This window comes from Dendrobates tinctorius, unplaced genomic scaffold (assembly GCF_039654945.1).
Source record: "Dendrobates tinctorius isolate UK_male_01 unplaced genomic scaffold, ASM3965494v1 ptg000038l, whole genome shotgun sequence".
Taxonomy (NCBI): Eukaryota; Metazoa; Chordata; class Amphibia; order Anura; family Dendrobatidae; genus Dendrobates; species Dendrobates tinctorius.
Window position 1 is genome coordinate 18,940,682 of NW_027361706.1, and position 17,191 is coordinate 18,957,872.

A 17,191-nucleotide genomic window follows, 5' to 3' on the forward strand; every position below is an offset into this window, starting at 1 on the left:
ATGCAAATAAAATGAAAAAAAACAGACAATGTGATTTTCTGGATTTTTTTTTCTCAGTTTGTCTCCCATAGTTGAGGTCTACCTATGATGTAAATTACAGACGCCTCTCATCTTTTTAAGTGGTGGAACTTGCACTATTGCTGACTGACTAAATACTTTTTTTCCCCACTGTATGTTGGGGGCTGCCTATTGCTTTGGGGTCTGCTCTGGGGCAGTTTAGATTTCCCTTTCTGTCTTTAGGCTATTTAGTTCTCCGGCTGTGATCGAGAGGTCTAGGGCACCGTAGGGACCCCCCACGGCTACTGCTAGTTGTTGTTGATAGGTTCAGGGGTCTGCAATCCGACAGCTGCCAACTTCTCTGGTTTTCTGAACTTAGCTAGTATTTCTGTTTTTGCCTCCTACGGTGACTCATTCATAACAGCACGGTTACTGTCACCAAGATGCAGGCAGCAGGCGGCAACGGTGATAGTGCTAGTGTTAGTAGGGATGCTGTGGGCATTGGTGGAACCCCTGCAAGGACACTCCCTATGGGCACCATATTTAGTGTGCTTCCAAAATTTGACGGCAATAATATGCCCCTGATTGATTGGGTGTACCAGCTGCAAAGCACCCTGAAGATTTATAATATCAGCACAGACCTTGAAGTGGACATTGCTTTGACTGCCTTGGAGGGAGAGGCCCGTAAAAACGTCTGTCTACAGCCGGAACTTACCCGTAGTACCCTGAAGGAGTTAGTGAAATTCTTGGAAGAGATCTACGGTGAGACCACTAGCACGGGACACCTTCGCTCCAAATTTTTCTCTAGACTGCAGCAGGAAGAAGAAGGGATCTCTCAATATGCAACAGCACTGCAAGAAGTGTTGGCAGAAGTTCAAAGGAAAGAGACGGATGGGCTTGGTGGCATGGGCTCCACAGACCGGATACTCCAGGAACAATTCATTCTGGGACTGCATAGCACATCCTTGAGGAGAGTGCTGTCAGAACGGGTCCATGTAGATCCGACTCTTTCATTCCGTCAAATCCTGGCAGAAGCAGTGGCCCGAAGCAAGGAAGACAGTTATGCGTCTGGTGAGATGCGTGTCCAGGGTTCCAATACCAGAGGGGACCCAAATCATCAGGTGCTGGTCCAGGTAGTGCACGACTTGCAGCGGTCTCTTGTCAGTATGCAAGATAAATTAACCCGGATGGAGCAAAGAATGGGAGAACAACAGTCTGACTCAACGCACTCATATAACCATCCTTCGGCCCAACTTTTAATGGGTCAGTGGGTGCAAGCTTTCCCCCACCAGGCATCAGAGGCACGAAAACAGGCTCAGGGTGCCCCTCGGCGAAGAGGAGGCATGCAATGCTGGGAAGGTGGAGGTCAAGGGCACCTTGCTAGCGACTGCCAGAATTATACTCAAAGCCAGCAACAGTCGCCATTAAACTACCAACCCCCGCAGTAACGCAGCACTCTGTGGGGGAAGCAAGAAGAGAGGCCGCTCCTTATCATAATGAACACTTGATTGCTGGGAGTCCCATTCTGCGTGCTGAATTTGAGGGCGTTCCAGTGGATTGCTTGATAGATACCTGTTCACAGGTGACAACGAAGCCAGAATCATATTTCAAACAGCATTTTCAGGCACTGGCTAAGCCAGAGAAGGAGACATTGGTTTGGTTGTTTGCTGCCAATCAACAGCCGATCCCGGTCACAGGGGTAGTGTGGCTGAATATTCGAATCTGTGGGCAAGAAGTAGGAAAGAAAGGGATCCTGCTGGTCCCTGAGCCCATCAAAGAAGATGTACCTGTAGTACTGGGAATGAATATCCTACGAGAACTCGATCAGATAATGTTCACCAAACAGGGACCCAGTTATTGGAAGAAGGCTGCCACACACAAGCCTACTCAAAAGCCCTTCAGCGATTGATCCTCTTCTGTGGGGCGCAGAAGAGTGTGCCATCTTATCAAGCCGTAGGGGTCATCAGGGCCCCTGGGAAGGCGTCTGTAATCCTGCCTCTCGAGCAAGAAAGTATATTACTCCTTCCAGTGGGGACTCATCGCAACGTTGACGGGATGGAGGTGATAGTTCAGCCTGTGGTAGGCGGAGGAGCGGACCAAGAAGTCATGATAGCTCATATGATAGCTGTGGTCCAGCGAGGACATATCCCCATAAGAGCTTTGAACGTGGGCCCCAGGGAAGTCAACTTGCCACGGGGGACAGATCTGGCCCGGGTGTACCTACTCAAGGGTGAAGTGGTGAGTCAGAAAGAGATGGCTTTATTGCCGATCGAAGGTGCTGGGTGGACCATGGCAGTTGCTGCGGGGCCTGAAGAGAAGCCATCCCTGGAGTGGAATGGGTGAATCATCCTTGACCAAATGGAAGTGGATGTGAAGGCCCTGAATGTGTGCGGGCGATGGAAGCTATGCTGTGGGAAAATCAGGCCGCATTCGCCTGTCACGCCGAAGATTTTGGCTGTACCGAAGCGATTACACACGAGATACTGACCGGGGATGCTCGTCCAATTCGAGAACAATACTGGCAAATCCCACCCAAGATGTAACAAGAGGTGAAGACATTACTGAGGCAGATGCTGGATTCAGGAGCAGTGCATAGTAGTCAGAGCCCTTGGGCCGCAGCGGTGGTGCTCGTCAAGAAGAAGGATGGGACCATCTAGTTCTGTGTAGATTACAGGAAACTCAGTGCCTACACTGTGAGAGACTCATCTGTTACCCCGCATCGAGGAATCCTTGACAGCATTGGGGAAAGCCAAGAACTTCTCCACCTTGGACCTAGCAAGTGGATACTGGCAAGTGGCCGTGGCCGAGAAAGACAAGGAAAAAACTGCCTTCATCCTCCCTATGGGATTGTTCGCGTTTAACCGGATGCCCTTTGGGCTCTCTAATGCTCCGGGCACATTTCAACGGCTGATGGAAAAGTGTTTGGGAGACTTAAACTTTGAGGCTACCGAGATCTACCTGGATGACATCATTGTGTTCTCTGCCTCGTTCGAAGACCATCTTGCCCTGCTTGGACAGGTACTCGGAAGACTGCGAGCTCATAACCTGAAGATGAAGCCAAAGGAAGTGCCACCTCTTCAAGAGAGAGATTGAGTACTTGGGCCACTGTGTCACAAGACGGAGTAAAAAAGTGGCTGCTATCCAGAAGTGTCCAGTTCCTCGAACCGCGCAGGAACTCCAGGCCTTCCTTGGACTCGCTTGGTACTACCAACGGTTTGTCAAAGATTTCGCAAAGGTGGCAGATCCTCTAAATGAACTGCTGAGGGGGACCGCTGGAGTGCCAAAGACCCAGTGCATCCCCTGGGGACAGAGGCGAGATGAGGCCTTCCAGGCTATAAAGAATGCTCTTACTTCAGACCCGATTTTGGCCTACGCAGATTTCGATCAACCGTTCGTGTTGTACACAGACGGTAGCCTTCATGGACTCATGATGTTCACCTTCCCCTGATGAAGCTACAAGACGTAGCGATACGCGTAGGGACAGGCAGTGCAGCATAACATTCATTGGTGAGTATGGCCATTCCTGCATTTATGCAGTATATATAGTATTATACAGGGTCACACTATTAGGTGCTTACATATTATAGCATTGCCGGTGATGATATTTTCTACTATGGGTGTTTCATTGTAACATATGTTGACAGATCTATATCTTTTTTATTATAAAATGTTATATTTATTTCTGTAGTGACTAGTGTTGAGCGATACCATCCGATATCGTGAAATATCGGATCAGATTTGATTGGTCCGATACCCAAAAAGTATCGGATATCGCCGATTCCGATACCGGAAACCAATGCAAGTCAATGGGACTGTGACGTATGCTGTGACGACAGGTAGGTTACGTCCGAGAGTGGACCCTCTGGATCGCGGCACTGGAGCTCCCGGGGGTGAGCGCGCCAGGTGGTGCCGACCCCTATACAGGGGCCGTTAGGGGCAGGCCCTCGGAAGACAGATGCCGCGACTGCTAGAACCAAGAGGGGCGGCTCGAAGGACTGAGTGAGGGGTGCAGGACTGAGAACGGAATGCAGAAGGGAGCAGGAAGTACAGAGTGGAGTGCAGGATGGAAACACAGAGTATAGGACCAGGCACAGAGAGGGGAGCACGGGACAGAGACATGGAGTACAGGACTGGGCACTGGGGTACAGGACGGAGACACGGAGTACAGGACTGGGCACTGGAGTGCAGGACGGAGACACGGAGTACAGGACTGGGCTCTGGGGTACAGGACGGAGACACGGAGTACAGGACCGGGCACTGGGGAGCAGGATGGAGACACGGAGTACAGGACTGAGCACTGGAGTACAGGACGAAGACACGGAGTACAGGACTGGGCACTGGGGTGCAGGACGGAGACACGGAGTACAGGACTGAGGAGAGAGAGTGAGAAGGGGGAAACCCCTAAACACTTGGCCAGGATACCGTAAGGAAAGGCACACGATAATCAGGCATCTCCACCATGTTGGAGACGCCTGATATACCCCGTGCTGTTAGCTGATTGGGCCCTCAGGCTTCTGGGCGGGCGCTGCAGGGTTAAGAGACCTGCAGAGCGCGCGCCCGCGGCCTAAGGCGCCCGCACGAAGCAGGCACGCGCCGGACAGAGGGGAGCGAGGAGGAGGCGGGCACAGTGCGGCATGGCGAGCGCCGGTGAGTATAGGCAGCGGCGGGCCCCGCCGCTGCTGGGACGGCGGCGGCTACCACCGCCGACGTAACAGTACCCCCCCTTTACATCTCCCTCTCCTGAGGTTGGACAAAAACCTCCTTAAAAGAAGAGGAGCATTAACATTCTCCTTGGGTGCCCAGGACCTCTCTTCGGGGCCAAAACCCTTCCAATCAATGAGGTAGAGGGTACGCCCCCGAACTTGTCTCACGGCAAGAATTTCTTTCGCCTCAAAGACGTCATCGGCCCCTACTGGCGGAGGGGAAGGAGGTGAGACTGAGCGGTACCGATTCAGAACAGCAGGTTTGAGGAGCGAGACATGGAAGGCGTTAGGGACCCGAAGCGAAGCCGGCAACTTCAATTTATAAGCCACGTTGTTAATGCGTCCCAAAACCTCGAACGGACCGATGTACCGAGGACCCAGTTTGTAAGAGGGTATCTTCAAGTGGATATACTTAGTTGACAGCCAAACTTTGTCGCCAGGTTGGTATGGCGGAAGATCCCTGCGCCTCTTGTCTGCATGTATCTTAAACCGGATACTGGATCTTTCAAGTGCCTCTCTGGTCTCCTTCCAGACTTGAGAAAATTCGATAGCGAGGGCATCTGCTGCGGGAACACCAGAAGGCGAAGAGAGAGGTAGTGGAACACCAGGGTTCTGGCCGGAAACCACGAAGAACGGCGTTTTGGTGGTGGACTCATTAGGATGGTTGTTGTGGGCGAACTCTGCCCAGGGCAGAAGAGACACCCAGTTGTCTTGATGGGCGTTAGAGAAGTGACGTAGGTAGGCTGTTAATACCTGATTGATCCGTTCCACTTGACCATTGGACTGAGGGTGATAAGCAGAGGAGAAGTCCAGAGATATACCCATGAGCTTGCTGAGTGCCCTCCAGAAACGGGAGGTAAACCGGACCCCTCGATCGGAGACAATTCGTTGAGTGAGTCCGTGAAACCTAAAGATCTGGTGTATGAAGACCTTGGCCAGCTCAGATGCCGTAGATAACCCGGGAAGCGGGATGAAATGGGCCATTTTGGAGAAGCGATCGACCACTACTAGGATGGTAGTACACCCGGAAGAGCGTGGTAGATCGGTAACGAAATCCATACCAATCTGTCGCCAAGGGGCTTCAGGAGGAGGCAGAGGGTGGAGCAGACCAGACGGCAGACTTCTTGGTACCTTGTTCAGAGCTATGGGATGGAGGATATGTATGATGGGTATATGGACATGGGACTATGGGATGGAGGATGTGTGATGGGTATATGGGCACTCGACTATGAGATGGAGGATATGTATGATGGGTATATGGGCATGGGACTATGGGATGGAGGATATGTATGATGGGTATATGGGCATGGGACTATGAGATGAAGGATGTGTGATGGGTATGTGGGCACTCGACTATGGTATGGCGAATATGTATGATGGGTATATGGGCATGGGACTATGGGATGGAGAATATGTATGATGGGTATATGGGCATGGGACTATGGGATGGAGAATATGTATGATGGGTATATGGGCATGGGACTATGGGATGGAGGCTATGTATGATGGGTATATGGGCATGGGACTATGGGATGGAGGATGTGTGATGGGCATATGGGCACTCGACTAGGGGATGGAGGATATGTATGATGGGTATATGGGCACGGGACTATGGGATGGAGTATAATTATAATTTGCTATAACTAGCCACAGTTAGTTACTATGCCCGGGCAGCGCCGGGCTCTTCAGCTAGTGTATATATAAGTACAATCACATTCTGAAATGGTGGACAAACGAATACATGGACTTGTTACTTACTCAAGAGCTGCTTTTGCCGCCGCTCCCACCACCCAGTCAAGAAGAATCTAATGGTCGTCTCAGCCTGCCCACCAAATAAATGGAAAATTTATATTACTGCATATATAATCACTGATTATACACTACAAAATATTCTTTATTGGTGTAAATACACCTCAAAACGTAACTCTAAGTGATTATGTAAAAAAACAAAAATAAATAAAATAGGAATCAAGAGTAAAGGGCTGACCACCCCATTTACTTAGTTTACTAACTTTTATACAGTAATAATTCCAAAACTCTTTAGGGTATGTTCCCACGGTCAGTAAATGCTACAGTAAAGTATACCCCTTAAGGAACTTATTTAGATGTGTGGTGAGCACTTTGAACCCCCAAGTGCTTGACAGTTTATAATGTAGAGCCATAAAAATCAAAAATCTTATTATATTTCACAAAAATAATCTTTTCTCCCCCAATGTTTTATTTTCCCAAGTGTAACATGAGAAATTGGACCCTAACAGTTGTGCAATTTGTCCTGAGTAGGCTGATACCCCATATAGGACTACGGGCTGAGCTGCAGATGGAGACAGTCAACATGCTGGTACCGGTCAGCACAGTCTGTGCTGACTAAAAGGATAGGACTATGGGCTGAGCTGCAGGTAGAGACAGTCAACATGCTGGTACTGTGCAGCACAGTCTGTGCTGACTAAAAGGATAGGACTACAGGCTGAGCTGCAGGTGGAGACAGTCAACATGCTGGTACTGTGCAGCACAATCTGTGCTGACTAAAAGAGTAGGACAACGGTTGAGCTGCAGGTAGAGACAGTCAACATGCTGGTACTGGTCAGCACAGTCTGTGCTGACTAAAAGTATAGGACTATGGGCTGAGCTGCAGGTGGAGACAGTCACCATGCTGGTACTGGTCAGCACAGTCTGTGCTGACTAAAAGGATAGAGCTACTGGCTGAGCTGCAGGTGGAGACTGTGGAGACAGTCAACAATGTGCCTACTAATCATGGACGCTGAAGATTTGTCCCCCTGGGCCCTGGCTCAACCCATCATCAGCCCCCTGGCTCACTCCATCATCAGCTGGGCTCCCTGGCTCACCCCATCATCAACCAGGCCCCCTGGCTCCCCCATCATCAGCCCCTGGCTCACCCATCATCAGCCCCTGGCTCACCCCATCATTAGCCCCTGGCCCTGACTCACCCCATCATAAGCTCCTGTCTCTGGCTCACCCAATCATCAGCCAGGCCCCCTGGCTCCCCCATCATCAGCCGGATCCCCTGGCTCCCCCATCATCAGCCAGGCCCTTGGCTCCCCCAGACCCCCATCATCAGCCTGGCCCCTGACTCACCCAGACCCCCATCATCAGCCGGGCCCCTGGTTCCCTCAGGCCCACATCATCAGCCGGGCCCCTGGCTCCCCCAGACCTCCATCATCAGCCGGGCCCCTGGCTCCCCCAGACCTCCATGATCGCTGGGCCCCTGGCTCCCCCAGACCCATATCATCAGCCGGGCCTGGGCTGATTGATGGGGGTCTGGGGGAGCCAGGGACCCGGCTGATCATGGGGGTCTGGGGGAGCCAGTGGCCCGGCTGATGATGGGGGCCAGGGGGAGCCAGGGGCCCAACTGATTCAGCCAGGCCCCTGGCTCCCCCAGGGCCCAGACCCCCATCATCAGCGTGGTCGCCACGGGGAGAGGGAGGGAGACAGACAGAGACAGAAAAGAATACTTACCTGCTTGCTCGCCGCCGTCCACTGTAAGACGTCTTCTGCCACCGGCGCAGCCGCTCCCAATCCCACGCCACGTGGCACGCTGCCCGCACACTGCTCTGCTCTTGGTCCGGAGTCAGGAATGAGGAAGTGGAGGAAGCACAGCAGCCGCAGCGTGTGACGTCACGTGAGGGGGTGGCGCTGGAGTGCTGGGCCATGGTGCACCGGGGGGGGGGGAGGAGGATGGAGGCAGGTGCTGCGCCGCTGCGACATGAACCACCATGTCATCATGTAATTAAAAATGGAGAAGAAGCCAGGGCCCCATACACGTGTAAGGGCTGTCATGCCCTGACCACCCCTACACAACCCAAATTTCTTCATATATACATATATATATATATTTCAATGTCCACACTAATATATTTCTCCAGAACCACATCAGGATTTCTCAGGATATCCTCAAAGTGGCCGAATGATTTGTTGGAGAGCTTCGATTGTTCACAGAAGGCTTATGGGGCCCACAGCAACATGAAACAGACCGCTGTGTCACACAACACTCAGGGATACTAAAATGAACAAATAAAATCAATTAGCATAAAACAAAAAACACAATTAAAATGATCAACAGGATACATGGAAATAGAATAAATAGTGGTCACTAAGGTTATAAGAATAGTAATGGCCGCTGTGTCTCGGTGATCAGATGACTCATGCGCAGTTTGGGACGACCTATGACTTACGGCCCCGCACACAGGGTGATGCCTTGCGTTTCACACTTGCCTTCCAGACGCGGGGATACGGAAGTCACTGTTACTCATGTAGGAAGTTCGGAAAATGGCGCATGTCCGATACAAGCCTGATTAGTGCCGACACACATTACAGCTGCTGACATGCTATTTATAGCCATACATTAGGCGGGTTACACACATACCCCCATTTGAGGAAGCCAGTTGGGCGAAACGGCGCTGTTGGGGTGTAGCTGAGGTGGGCCTGTGGCCGGGACTTGCACTCATGTAAGTTTAAATGATGCACTTTGATTCATTCGGCAGCTCCATATTACATGCACTCGTGCACTTTATGATCTGATGTTCTCACAATTATTGTGATGTGATTATGATTTTGTATGTTCTGAGTAACAGCGCTCTATGTTATATATAAGCACTTTGCACTTTACAATATTCCTTTGATTGCTGTTACTTGCAACATATTGTATCACTGTATGTAATTATGATTTTGAAACGTTGTGAAGCTGCAGCTATTTTAATCTTATGTCCTTAGGCCACTGTGGGCTTTCACAGGCTATTTTTGAGATTATCATCCCGTTGCTTATTTTATTTTTTTGTATATTTTAATGACTTATTGTAATAAAGTATAATTTTTTAGTACATTTGGCCTATGCCTCTTTATCCCTTCTAAACTTGAATGGGATTTTGTTTCTTATAGCATCACAGTTAGTCTCTACAGCTCTATGGTGAAAGATTTTGGGAAAGTGGAAAGGAGAGATGATTTTGACCTATTGATGGGGTCTAGTTCATGTGTAAATTCCCTGGGTACCTGATTAATTTATCCATTGGGGTATAACAGTAAATGACACTGAGATAGATGGTAAACAATAAAGGGCTGGGATAAATTGAAAAAAGCAGTGACCAACAAACAATGGAGAGGAATGCAGTACAAACTGATTCATAATGTCATTTATGCTTTCCATTGTTCCTACAAAGATGCTTCATCACATTATTTAAGAAAATGCCCAACATGTAACCTAAAGCCAATTTGTTTGATAGCATCTGGCAATACCCATCCATCCAAAAGGTGCAGGAAGAGACCCTTCTCTATTTAGACAATGTTTTGAGAATTAAAGTCCTAAAGTCTCCTCAGGCATGTTTATTGTAAGAGAACATCGGGAGGATAGGGACAGAGTCCTGTCTATACAGATAATACACGTATAGTGGCTAGATAATGTATACTGAGATATTGGTTGGAGAAATAGACGCCTCAATTATCTGAAATAATCAAAACTGTAAAAACCTTATTTATGACAAACTTGAGAAAGACAAAGAAAAGTCAATGACTATGTGTTTTTCAGAAATGGAAATCTTTTATTGAATATAGCTATACACAATCTGATATGTAACAGCTGATGAAAGTATTCCGACACACATCCTTGTAGAATATGGAGGAACTTAAGAAGACATCAGGATAACGTAAAGTCTAAAGGATTCATACATTTACATCCATTCATATATGGATTATGGCAAAGTGTTTTTTTTTGGTTGATTTTCATGTTGACCTAAAATTTGAATCAGGTAAAATTGTGTCAAAAAATAGAAAATGATGGGATGGATTTGATACTTATTTATAAAGATGTGAATTGTGTTGGTACATGTCATGGAGATTCTATGATTATAACCTTATTTTCATGTATATTTTGTTTTGTCAAATAAAGTTTGTTTAAAATAAAAGAATCGGAACACTGGATTGATTATGACATCACAATTAGCCTTCACTACTTACAGAAGTGTTTGCATCCATATAGTCACTTTGACATTCCGTGTCATTGCCTTCAGTGATAAGCTACCTAGCTAATCATATAGTAATTGCGATTGGATTATTTGAAATGTCTGAAATTTCTCCAGACAAATTTCAGGTGTTAGCACTACTCCAGGGGATTCTTACCACATATGCCTCTGACAATGTGCTACCACTACCCGATGGCGTCCTCAGCTTCACTTACCGGCTGGTTATGAAGCTTGTGAGAGACTGCCTGAGCAAATACCGCCAAGGTCATATTAGCTCAAAATATCTTGAGCATTTACAGCAGAACATCTGGACCCTAGTACAGCAGGTAAGTAGCAAATAATCTGCACAAATCTTATAAAATAATTATTCTGGGAAATAATAATGGAGTACAAGTTTAAATTTAACCTGTACTAATTACTAAGATAAGAATAGCTGGGAGCCAAAATAGGGCATACAGGCTACACGGCGAGGGAAATTGTGGGATCTAAAGGGTTAATTGAATTAGGAGCGGGAAGGTTGTTTGTGTAGGGGAATAGGATTGGTTACCTTGTAAGGACCAGGAAATTTGACGTTTTTCTCCTCTCATTTTTTTCACCACTTTCTTTCAAGAGCAATAACTTTTTTTTTTAAAGGCAACCTGTCATGTAAAATAATGCTATCAGCCTGCACATATGGGGTTAATCTGCAGGTTAATAGTGTTCTGACCACATGTGGTCACCACACTGAGAGCTCCGTTGTTGGGAGGACATGAACTGTATTCCTCCTGGCAGCCTCGCTCTTTCAGTCATAGGGATGGTGACGGCTCGCTATCAGTCACTGCTGTCTGCTTAGTGAGTGGCGGCTCTAACCGTCCCCGGGACTGACAGCTCTAATATGGCCGCATGGTGTCAGAACACTATTAACCTGTAGATTAATTACATATCTGCAGTTAATACCATTATTTTACATGACAGGTTCCCTCTAGAGGTTCTCAAGTGATCGGATCCCTCAGCTGTCATGTAGTATTTGTAGAGCAGATACCAGGAGTAACACGGTGACATAAATGGCGTCCTCATTCTTCACTTTCTCTTATGATTTTCCTTTCTTGTTTCCTTTCATCTCTATAGGCTGAAGAAAAAACCCACAGTGAAGAACTGGCCTTTATTAAACAACTGGCCCACAACGTCCTGCTTGTACTGGAGTATCCGGCCTACTCACAGGAGCGTCTGGTAAGGATCCATCGTCTTCTGTATCTCATGTCCTTGTTGTCTGATCTTCTCCAGATCACCAGTCATATAGCAGAAGCTCAGATTTATGATGGTAGAGGCCTCCCTGTCCTTGTCGGGCAGACACAGGATACTTTATGGCAGCCTGTCTCTGCGGCTCATTCATCTATGGTGGCAGTCTGTACTCCGCGGTGTGGAGTTTGTATTCCCGCTTCTGTCTCTCTCGATAATCTCAGTTTTCCATCTTATAAATGCTTCAGTCCCGATAGAAGATATTAGAGAACAGTTGTAGATACAAGTCGCTTATACATTAATGTGGATTTACTGGAGGCAGCGGCCATGTATAGTCTGTCCAATACTGAAATTATCAAGTAAATCCAATGTTTAGTCCTTCCTGTCTACTGTATGTGGTGATGTAGTATTTGTGAAATGTTATATTAATTGTATATATTATATCCGTCAGGAAACATCAGAAGGCTACTCCAAAGAGAGGCAAAACCGAAATATTGCTGACCGTGATATCAGTCAGCCGGGGCAGAACTCTGATCCGATGGAAGGTAAGCCGATCATCTAATATCATACATATAAATATCAGGTTATAGAGAACGGCAGAGAATATGGAGATTTACTCTTCATCCACTGTATGAGGCCGCTGATGGCTCATGAACCCCCCATAGACTACAGTTTAGGGGGCTCATGTAATGCTGCTCCTCTCCTCTAGGCTCTTCTCAGGTCAAAAATGTACAAAGAGGCTCAGAGGTCCCCAATCATGTAATTGTTGAGGATTCGAACAGATCCTGAGCAATGACACATTCATAGTACAGTATATACAGTGTATAGATATGCCATAAGTGTATACAGTGTGCAGAATATCCATATACCTAGTATATTCCATGTACGCGGGTCTTGCTCTTTCCTTTATGATACGGATGTGTTATATATGTGCTGATATAGACTAATACATGACATCTCTTCATTATTTTATCATTATTTTAGGAATAACTGTGCCGGCAAATACTGATGGTGGAATATGTAAGACACCAGAGATCACCCAGGAATCTGCCAGAGTAAGTATCAGAGGGGCATCTGTATATTATCAGATGGCGGGTGTGAATTGCACATCCCATGTTATACCCCATATGACAATGGGATATCGCTGTCCTTATGTAGATCAGCCCTATTATGTCTGACTATGGCATTATAATTCTGCCTCCTCGATGTGATGTGCCTTATCCTCCCCTGCAGTACAATGATTTATGTGTATGGGGTATATCCCCTTATAATATAATAGGGTCTGTGGGGGTCCGGCTTGTATCACGTTCTCTACATCTGCTGCAGTGTAATCAGCGGGGACATAATATAGAAGGAGCCGTTCCTGCATCTGGAGCTTTTATCTCCTGCAGTTCCTATGTCTTAATGTCATTTCTTATTCTTTTATAGGCCTTGATCGGATCATTGTACCCGTGGAGAAATCCCTGTAAGAGCGACTATGACCCTATCAAGCTGATCAGCTGTGGAGGCTTTGGGTGAGCTTTACTTTGGTATAATATTTATTTCTCAGGGCTCCTTATGACGATGCCTATGTCTCTGTGTCCTGCCCGTGCGATGCTGCCATAGAGAATGATGAGTCCACATCACTGTCCACATCTAATGTTCTCCACTCAGGTCAATTAGGATGTGACGTGGATGAGGACTTCCATAGGTTATCATTTATGGAGTGTTATTTTATAGATTTCTAGACATGGATTTCTAGTGATGGCCGCACATCTAGTATTAACCATTAGTACGGGAGATCACTTGATGAGGTCTATAGATGGACTGTTAATAAGAATTAATAATAAATCATGGATTTTCCTCCTCTCCAGGGCCGTCCACTTAGTTCGCCATACAGACACAAACAAGATCTGTGCTATGAAGAAAATGGACAAGCAGAGCCTGAAGCCAAGGAGCCTGAAATGGGCCTTTCAGGAGAGAGACATTGCTACATTCGCTGATTGTCCCTTTGTGGCCTCCATGCTCTGCTCATTTCCTACTAAACGTCATCTGTGTATGGTCATGGAGTATGTACCAGGTAGGACACATCCAATGTATCTATATGCTATCCTGTCCCAATATCTCCCCTTATTTCACCTTCACCCTCATCATGTGTAGTTTACACTGTAACAAACCCTCACTTGTTGTATTTGCTTTCTGCTCTAGGAGGAGACTGTGACAATCTTCTAAAGCACAGGGGTCCTTTACCTATCACCTTCGCCCGGCTGTACATTGCAGAAACGGTGCTTGCTGTGGAATATCTGCACAGCTATGGTGTGGTGCACAGAGACCTGAAGCCTTCAAAGTAAGTGACCCTTGAGGGGATGAAAGTTACAGCTTGTTATACAGTCTATGGGATATTACTTGGGGCTGACACCATCTTTTCTTTTACAGCCTCCTGATAACATCGACAGGACATATTAAAGTGACCGATTTTGGGGTTTCAAAAGTCGGCCTCATGAGACCATCATCAAAACTCTACACGGCTACAACGACGGACATCACCAGAGAGTTCCGTGATAAAGAGGTCGGCTTTACTTACAGGATCTTGTACTTTAAAAATCTCATCTCTTTCTCCTTCTGTGATAATTTCTCATCACTTTTCCACTGATGTTAATTTTTGTAATCATATTTATTAATCATCTCATTCTTCTATTGGTTTCCAGACTGCTGGCACCACAAGTTACATGGCCCCAGAAGTGATCCTAAAGAAGGGCTATGGCAGGCCCCTTGACTGGTGGTCAGTAGGGATCATCCTCTATGAGTTTCTTTTTGGATTTACACCATTTTATAGAGCTTCCGAAAAGGAGAAGTTACGCAGTATTGTCAGAGGTGAGTAAAATAATCTGAAGGCATGTCACGTCACTGTTATTTGGGTTGATTTGTTCTTTGGTTTAGTTTCTAGCTTTGTTAAAGACATTTTTTTATGAAAATAAATTAATAGGTTTTCTTTCCTTTTAATATTTGCTTTTTATATAACAGATGAAATAATTTGGAGATCTAATTACTTTCCTCCACCCGCTGCTCGGGGTATCATCACTCAGCTGCTCAGAAAAAATCCAGAACAAAGACTTGGGACAGGTAATATTATAATAGTATTGTTAATGACTTATTACAGCTCAAATGATTGTGTCCATAAGGATCAGCACTGAGATTCTCTACTCTACCAACTTGTCCATTCCCCATTCTTCATGCTACAATGTTCAGTATATTTCCTTCATGTTGTCTCTGTTACATCTTCAGTTCAGATTAATATAAACTGTACATATATGGAGTAGTTTCTCTGACAATGATTGTATCAATTTCTGTCTTGTTTTTCTTTTCCAGGAGGAGCTAATGAGATAAAAATGCATCCATTTATGCGTGTGTTAGATTTTAACAACCTTCTAAGTCAAAAGCCTCTGTTCATTCCTGATCTTAAGTCAGATGAGAACACCCGCTACTTTAACAGTAAGTAAAATGAGACGTCATCTGCAGAAAACTGCTGTGTGTCTTTTCTTTCATTATATGTGATAATCAGTTCCCATGATTATTAGTGATAACATGGTGACTGTCTGACCGGGTCTTATACTAATAATCTCTGATAACTTCTGTACTTTGCAGCTCGCATTGGGAATTACAAATTTAGGAATTCAGATGAAGAGGACACAAATGAGGACAATGGCTGTCCAGAAATAAAAAACTTTGTTTCATCTTCTCAAAAGTTTTGTAAAGTAAGTATGTGGTCAATAAAATGTATAAAACCTATAATTATAAAAAAAAGTTGAAAAATATATCTATTTTCTATATCTCTGTGTGTTTTAGCTATATACCACCAATAACATGATGGTGACCAATGAAGAGCCCATGTCACCTCCATTGTGCTCCCCAGAGAACAGTGAAAAACACTCAGACATGTGAGTAGATTATTATTATTATTATTATTATTATTATTATTAGGTTAAATTCTGATGTATGTTTAGACACAAGTTACACAAATCTAAATCCAGCATCCACCACCCCATGATAACTGGTTTCTGTGCAGCTTGCTTGTGATAACCCAGAAGTATCATTTGATCATTGTGACCAGCCATTCATTTCCAGCTCATTATAGGCCAATATTACTAGTTAGACTTTATTCGTGCTGGTGGAATGGCGCCCTGAGCAGGGTGTCCCCTTCTTGTTGTTCTAAGTGGTCTTTTGCATTTGATTTTCACTCATAATTTACTTGACTTTCTTCTACCAAACAGGCAGCAAGAACCTCCCCATTCCAAAACTGATGATGACAATCAGTGTTTCACTGCTAAAAACAGTGAGCCATCCTCGCCCTCATTATCAGGTATGTACTGGTTTATATGCCATCCTATTATAGCTTATAACACAAAAGTATAATATGAATTTGCAAATGAAGGATCTGAAAATTCCTTACTTTATTCCCACTGCCCCCCTGAGTATTAAAATTTTCGTTTTGCTAAAATCCACAGTATGGATCCAGAAATATTGGCCTTTGTATTTAGTGCTAATTTTTATGGTCTTTTCCAAGGGGGCGGTGCTCCCAGGATTATCTGGGGGCGTGTCTTCAGGCTGCTCTGCTGTTTTATACTGTGAGCCACACCCCCATGGTAAAGAACATAAGAATTAGCACTGACTAAAAAGACTCCCATCTCTGGAATCGTAAGGGGGATTTTAACAAAACCTAAAACAGACGTCTAAGGGGAGCAGGAGAAATAAAGTAAGAGTGCATCTTGGATATTTATGACGGGTCTTCTTTAATCTTACGCTGAAGTTTTATTATTATAACACTTTGGCTTGCTGCAAGTAATGTCATGTTAATAAGGGGACATCGTTCCTTTGGGAGACACCACATGGCGGCACATAGAGGCTACAGGTGCATATTAACCAGTTTGCATAACTCTATAAAGATAATCTATTAGGAGTTTATAATCAACATCTTTGTCTAACTTTTTCATTAGAATCTCCAGTTCAGGAGAGAGAGAAATCTGCACAAAAACTGAGAACAAAGCAAAAAACAGATAAAGTAGAAGAGGGGAAGAGGAGGCGAGGTAAGTGTGACCATAATCTCCTTGTTGTTTGAGGTCAGTGAGAAGAAGTCATGTGAAGCAGATGTGATCTGTCAGTGGTGGCATTGCACATGTTTGATAACTGACAATGATCCGACCTCTGTATGGAGAAGATTCCTCTACTGTCCGGTCACAGTGACACCACAGTAGTGTTCTCTAATATGGAGTCCCATTACTTACTTTAGTTTTACATCTTTTCTCATAGGTTCCGTCTTCCGTCGGT

General features: G+C 45.7%; 1 long non-coding RNA gene across 1 annotated transcript; it reads left to right on the forward strand.

The window, feature by feature from the left end:
• The first annotated feature begins 15,718 nt into the window (after positions 1–15,718).
• LOC141088358 (uncharacterized) lies at positions 15,719–16,911 on the forward strand. The gene is made up of 3 exons (XR_012231920.1): positions 15,719–15,804; positions 16,138–16,226; positions 16,861–16,911. It is a non-coding gene; the product is annotated as an uncharacterized lncRNA (long non-coding RNA).
• The last annotated feature ends 280 nt before the right edge of the window (positions 16,912–17,191 follow it).